The 7,500-nt window shown below is 34.9% G+C and overlaps 1 protein-coding gene and 1 long non-coding RNA gene across 3 annotated transcripts in view; one reads left to right on the forward strand and one right to left on the reverse strand.

The window, feature by feature from the left end:
- Positions 1 to 7,500, reverse strand: part of LOC145241978 (protocadherin beta-13-like) — a 288,775-nt gene that overhangs the window by 173,315 nt on the left and 107,960 nt on the right. The gene's annotated exons all lie outside the window — the stretch shown is intronic.
- LOC145241977 (uncharacterized) lies at positions 442 to 5,473 on the forward strand. The gene is made up of 2 exons (XR_013862624.1): positions 442 to 4,684; positions 4,734 to 5,473. It is a non-coding gene; the product is annotated as an uncharacterized LOC145241977 (long non-coding RNA).

Here is a 7,500-nt window from a genome sequence, read left to right on the forward strand (position 1 = left end):
CTAATGACTGTTTTCCCCCTCAGAAAATAACCACACCCAAACCACGTCCAAACCACGTCCAAACCACGTTCAAACCACGTCCAAATCACATCCAAACTATGTGTAACACTCTGTCAATATAAATCAGTAATCATAAACTTCATGCAATTTTCACGAGATCCTCATTTAGTTAAGAAAACACTAACGTAGGAGTTGGTTGATTGGTTTTTTTTGTTTTACGGCATATCAACCCTTTCCAGGTTATTTAATGCCGAATCCAAAGATGTTGGAGAAAAATTTTTTAATAGAATATATTTGTTGTTTTCAAGTCGGTTTCTATTTAACCCATAGTTGGGACCCTAACAGGTACTACCACTCCGGGTCAGAGTGGACCTGGGAGCAATGGGAATTAAAGGGTGGCTCCACACTCCCCAAAGCCCACAAGCTGGGGCCTCGATGTGGCACTATTTCCTTGTGCCACTGTTTCTAACACACTCTGCAGCATGGACGGGTGGTAAATTGTCCATGAGCGTAGAGATACAAAGAAACTCCTTCCCATAATCCCCTTGCTATCTTTCTGTCTTTTTTCCTGCACGACCACCATGATGTGAGGACGCATAGACTGTCTCTCCGTAAATGAGGGGGGGGCACCCCCTCCCTCAACACTAGTTAGGGTAGGTTAGTTAGCTTCGAAAAGTCTATTATCCAGTTTCAATTGTAAAAATTAATTGTAAATTGTTTTTTTTGTAATATATATTGTATCTCTAATGTAAAATAAAATAGTTAGTTATACCTTATGTATATTACAATTGTGTCGCGTGTCATTTTTCTTGTGTCTGCCATGAATGCCTTCATAAATGTCTTAAGTCGAAAGGCGGCCCTGAGGACAGGGAGATGAAGATTCCCACCAGAATGCCACCAGGGTGAAGAGATCATCTTGAGAAAGGAAAGGAGCCACACCCAAAACCAACATCTCAGGTATGATTTTCTTCTTACTACACAGACCCTAATGACTGGCCCATCTTCATGTCTTCATGAGACCGCTTTAAGACATTTACTGTAACACGTCTGTCGGTCACACCTCAGTGACCGGCTGATTGTGGTATAAATGGTTGCCTTAAGACGCAGGATTGACCCTGGTTAATTACCAGACGGATCTCGTCGCATCTGTGTCGCAGTATAAATGATGCACTATGACCAGAACATATTGTTTCCCAGCATGGAAATAATTTCGACCCTTAAACCCACGGCACAACCAAAAATAGCGACCACTAGACGAATCGAATAAAAAAAAAATGGTCCACGGTCTTTAAAAACGGAAAAAAAATTATTATTTCTGGCAAAATTTAAAAAAAAAATGGCAGACCAGTACACACGCGCACAAAAAAAAAAAAAAAAAAAAAAAAAAACGCACTCAAAAAAAGAAAATTCAGAACCTGAACAAAAAATTGTCTTGCACCTACAAAAAAAAAAAAAAAACACTTTGCAAAGGATCGATTTAAAAAAAAAAAAAAGAGTATTGAAAGTAACCCTTCGAAAAAAAAGTAAGAAATGTGTCCCACACAAAAAAAAAAAACAGAGATGAGAAAAAAGTGTCTCTAGAATATGCAATATCTCTTTCTCTCTCACGCTTTCTCTCTTTCTGTCTCTCTCCGGATATATATCGATATGTATGTATATCTATGCATCTTGTTATTACATGAAAAAAAAAAAGAAAAAAATCCTTCAAACACGAAGCTCGAAAAATAAATTTAAAAAAGAAAAAAAAAAAGGAAAGAAAATAAAGGATACCTAACATTTTTTATCTGATCTTTATTTCAGGTTTATAAAAATATAGGACTTTAAAAAAAAAATTCTTTTGACTTTGCAAGTGTTAGATTCAGATTTGAAAAAATAGAACTTTTACATTACATTTTATTCCATGAACAGTTGATGTGTTTATTTTTCAGGTTAGGTACCAATTTACGCTGAAACATAAGGGGACTTTTTGATTTGATAATGTTTTTTATTTATTTTTTTTGTCTGTTAAAAAAAAAGAAAAGAAGGGAAAGAAAAAATATTATCGCTAAAAATTTAGATTACATAATACGAAGTTTTCTTTGTGTGAGCGCCTTACAAAATTGATAAAAACAAGATTTTTTCTATTTTATTTTTTTTTAAACTCGTAGAAATGTTTAATGTCTACCTGTCACTCATTTTTTAAAACAATGACCGCACATGGGAAAGATAAGCTAAGATGACCTCGTCATGGTGTTTGTGAGGTTGTTAAGGGATGGGTGGTAGAACAACGCTACCTGCCTCTCTCTCTCTCTCTTCTTCTCTCTATCTCTCTCTCATTCCCTTACCTGTGAGGACGAGAGAGTGACTTTTAAAATCGTCGAAGATTTTTTTTTTGTTATTACGTAATGGTGTTATGAGGGTGGTGGGGTGTGTAATGGCATCGCTCTGCCTCTATCCCCTTCTTTTTCCCCTCATTCTCTTTCTCTACTCTTGCGTTTTAATGATTGTATAGCTAAACCCCCATGGCTGATTGCAGGAGGGCATATAATAACGAATTAACTTGGAGTTTTTTTAAATTTTTCTACCAAGTTTAAAGAACAAAATTATTTATGCTTCGTTAAATTACATTAAATGATGTCTTCAATTGTTTTTTTTATTAAAAATAAAAACTGAGACGATTATTCAAACAGCACTTAAAGTACTTTTTTGAAGTCTTCGAGTGTTTGGAAAAGCCAACTGTTACATGATTACGTTCATTTTTTGAGAGTTCTCTGAAATGTTCATAGTTTTTCTTAAAGAAAAAATTACGCTATTACATTTCGAATATTCTCTGAATTTTTAATAATTTCTAAGGAAATATTGTTTGACTAACGAAAGAGATTTTCCTGAACTCTAGATGATTTTAAGGAAGAATTATTCGAGCAAATTCTTTAATTGAAGGTTTATTTGAAATTGGACCGTATGATAGGGGTCCCTGAAATATTGACTGAGGAGTATATACGTAAAATTGAATTAATTATTAAGAAAAAAAAAAGATTTCCTCAGTCTAGAAAGATCTCTCTTTAATTGAAACTTTAATTTTTTCGAGCTGTTAACTATACAGAACTGGTCGTTAACTAATGTGACTCCCAGGTGTGGCAGGAGTTTATTAATTCGAAATAATCCTTGTTAGTGAGTTTAGGAAAAGAGTTGCTTTTAAATAATAAAATAATTACTTGGAAAATAAAGTTAATTAACATGAAAAGTTTCTGAATTCGAAATGACCTGGATAATGGTCTAAAAGAAGAAATGATTTTTAAGAATCAATTAAATAACTTTAAATGTACACTGAATTTTAAAAATAATAATTACGAAATGAAAAAGTTTTGGGATGTCTCTGAATCTCATTGTGAAGGGTAAATTGATTCAAAATGAATTTTCTATGATCTTTTCGGAAGATTAATTTTAATAATGAACCAAATGTTTGGAATAATTTTTGAATTGTATTACGAAAAATGGGTCTATTCGAAGTTTATGACCTTTTGAGAAGATTGTTTTTTATAATAATAAATGACTTACTTTGGAAAGAAGTTAACTAACATAAATTGATTTTAACGATGAACCAAAATACTTGAAATAATTTTTAAATTTTGGAATTAAATTTTAATGATCTTTTGTAAATCAAGTTTTGAAAAAATACACATACTTTTTAAATGTACCCTGAAATTTGGGAAAAAGTTAATTATGAATGTAATAACTGAAATGCGTTTGCATTGTGTAAACAAATTCTAATTGTGACCGAGGTGCTCTGAAATGATTTTTTTAAAAATGTTTTCTTTTTTAAGAAAAAAAATTGTTAACACCCTATTTCATTGATTTAATGTATACCAGGTTTCTGAATTGTTTATTTTTGGAAATTTTTTTCCCCCTAATTGAGTATTCTAACTCATGAAGGCTGAGTGCCCTTCTTAGTTAATTCTTTATATAATTAATAAATATTCCGTGGTGGATAGTTTTTATTGGTCGCTCGGCGGCAGACTCCTTGCTCTAACAGAATTAATTGGATTAGAACCTCTGAAGACCAAGGTTTTACTAAATCCATATAGGTCGGCGTGATGAGGTCACGTAACCCCGACTTATCTAAAATACATTATACTGGTTGCTGAAGAGAGCGTAAGTCCAGTAACTGAAGTAATAACTTGGAATACATATAGGTCGGCGTGATGAGGTCACGTAACTCCGACTTGGTTAAAATACATTATACTGGTTGCTGAAGGGAGCGTAAATCCAGTTACGAAAATAATGTTATGCAGACTAAATTAAAAAACGTATAGGTCGGTTTGATAAACTCACGTAGAATCCGGCTTAGTGAAATACGTATAGGTCGGCGTGATAAACTCACGTAGAATCCGGCTTAGTGAAATACGTATAAGTCGGCGTGATAAACTCACGTAGAATCCGGCTTAGTGAAATACGTATAGGTCGGCGTGATAAACTCACGTAGAATCCGGCTTAGTCAAATACGTATAGGTCGGCGTGATAAACTCACGTAGAATCCGGCTTAGTGAAATACGTATAGGTCGGCGTGATAAACTCACGTACAATCCGGCTTAGTGAAATACGTATAGGTCGGCGTGATAAACTCACGTAGAATCCGGCTTAGTGAAATACGTATAGGTCGGCGTGATAAACTCACGTAGAATCCGGCTTAGTCAAATACGTATAGGTCGGCGTGATAAACTCACGTACAATCCGGCTTAGTCAAATATGTATAGGTCGGCGTGATGAACTCACGTAAAATCCGGCTTTGTTAAAAAATATTATAATGGTTGCTTAAGAAAGTGTAAATCCAGTAACTGAAATCAGGAGGTCATTGCCTCGATGGAGGGCGAGGATGATTACCCTCTCTGGTATTTGAAGCAGTATACCAGTCTACCAGGAGCCTGGTGGAAAAAAATAACTTGCTTCACTGAGTTCCTGAGGAACGTAGAGCATGGGGACATTGATTGCTGACGGCCGGTTGACGCACCATTCACGGAAAATTAGGGACTTCTGAAATTTATGAATACTCATAAATTTCGGATAGCATAGGGAGGGATGTGGCACTATTTCCTTGTGCCACTGTTTCTAACACACTCTGCAGCATGGACGGGTGGTAAATTGTCCATGAGCGTAGAGATACAAAGAAACTCCTTCCCATAATCCCCTTGCTATCTTTCTGTCTTTTTTCCTGCACGACCACCATGATGTGAGGACGCATAGACTGTCTCTCCGTAAATGAGGGGGGGGCACCCCCTCCCTCAACACTAGTTAGGGTAGGTTAGTTAGCTTCGAAAAGCCTATTGTAAAAATTAATTGTAAATTGTTTTTTTTGTAATATATATTGTATCTCTAATGTAAAATAAAATAGTTAGTTATACCTTTGTATATTACAATTGTGTCGCGTGTCGTTTTTCTTGTGTCTGCCATGAATTCCTTCATAAATGTCTTAAGTCGAAAGGCGGCCCTGAGGACAGGGAGATGAAGATTCCCACCAGAATGCCACCAGGGTGAAGAGATCATCTTGAGAAAAGAAAGCAGCCACACCCAGATCCAACATCTCAGGTATGATTTTCTTCTTACTACACAGACCCTAATGACTGGCCCATCTTCATGTCTTCATGAGACCGCTTTAAGACATTTACTATAACACGTCTGTCGGTCACACCTCAGTGACCGGCTGATTGTGGTATATCACCATCGGATATAGTTTAAGGTATCAATTGAAATGAATGGCTCTCGTCTTCAGGAGGCCTCAAGTTTTGACAAGCTTCTGGGCTTGACCTTTACTCCTGATCTTAAATGGAACACATACATCAAATCTGTTGCCAAGGCCGCTGGAAAAATGGTGGGATCTTTCTATCGATCCGGTAAATATCTCACTGCTGATGCTATTCTCTATCTATATAAGAGCCAGGTACGTCCAAGGATGGAATACTGTTGCCACATCTGGGCAGGAGCTGCTAGAAAGGACTTGTCCTGACTTGATAGAGTTCAAAATAGACTTCGTAGCCTCGTAGGAGATGTCCTTTTCTCTTCCTTGCAACCTCTATCTCACAGAAGAAATGTTGCGAGTTTGTCTCTGATGCATCGTTATTTTCATGGAAAGTGTTCGACTGAGCTTCAATCTATGGTCCCCCCTCGCCAAACCTTCACAAGAAACACTCGTCTAGCTTTACACACTATCAATAATTCCCCCCCACTCTTTATCTGTGCCTAAACCTAAACGTAGATTCCATGAACAAAGTTTCTTTCTTAGAACTGCACGCCTGTGGAATTGTCTTCCGTTTTCCTGCTTTCCGGCTGACTACAATATGGTTGTGTTCAAGTCTAACGTAAATAAGTTCTTGATGAGCCGTTCTATATAAGTTATTAAATTTACCAAATTTTCATTACTAATGATTACTATATTGTCCAATGTCTACTGTACACTCTTTAACCCTTATCCTTGAGTGACCTCTTGGCCTTGATAATTGGTGATGCCTATGTAAAAAAAAAAAAAAAGAAAAGGTCATATCCAGGACCTCTAACATTGGAAGGATTTGAATTACTATTTCTCTAACACGCAAATAAATGTTATTTCATATCAATAAAGCGATCTCGAGTTCTTTGTCAAGTGTCATTATCTTCCAGAGTTATTAATATTTTTATTTTTATGTATGTAAGGATGTGATTTGGGTGAAAACCTTCTGTTAATCGAAGATCTCGTTAAATTTATCTTTAACGGTCCCATGGATACTCTGCTACATTCGACTTCTAGAGATGCAGCCTTAAAGTTGATAGATCCCGATTATGAATTGTTGGACGCTGACTCACACCCTTATTATTAGTGACTCTGTACTACCACAAAATTTATAGAATTATTCAACATGTAAACTTAAAAATTTTGAAATATATATATATATATATATATATATACTGTGTGTGCAAAATCAAGACTTCAAGACAAGGTGTTGATGGCAGCAAAAAGTGTATTTCATTTTACGTTACAATTGTTTCAATGTCTAGTTCGACAATTTCAAGCAGTATATCGTTTGAAAATTTTCAAAAACCAGCATTTCTTCAGACTTTATGAATAAACACACTTTTGGCAATGTAGCATTCAAACGATATACTGCTTGAAATTGTCGAACTAGACATTGAAACAATTGTAACGTAAAATGAAATACACTTTTTGTCGCCATCAACACCTTGTCTTGAAATCTTGATTTTGCACACACAGTATATTAATGATCAATTATGAAATGTGATAATTTTGTAGCTTAATCCTTAAGTCAACCATTTTTGGCTTAAAACCTATTGGTATATGAAAATTTACTGAATTACACGAACTCAGTATATTACATAAAAGCCTATATATATATATATATATATATATATATATATATATATATATATATATATATATATATATATATATATATATTTACATATATATATTTTTTTAAATGTAATTACATTTTAAAATATATATATATATATATATATATATATATATATATA

The sequence above is a fragment of the Euprymna scolopes genome, chromosome 21 (assembly GCF_053919585.1).
Source record: "Euprymna scolopes isolate OS-2025 chromosome 21, ASM5391958v1, whole genome shotgun sequence".
NCBI lineage: Eukaryota > Metazoa > Mollusca > Cephalopoda > Sepiida > Sepiolidae > Euprymna > Euprymna scolopes.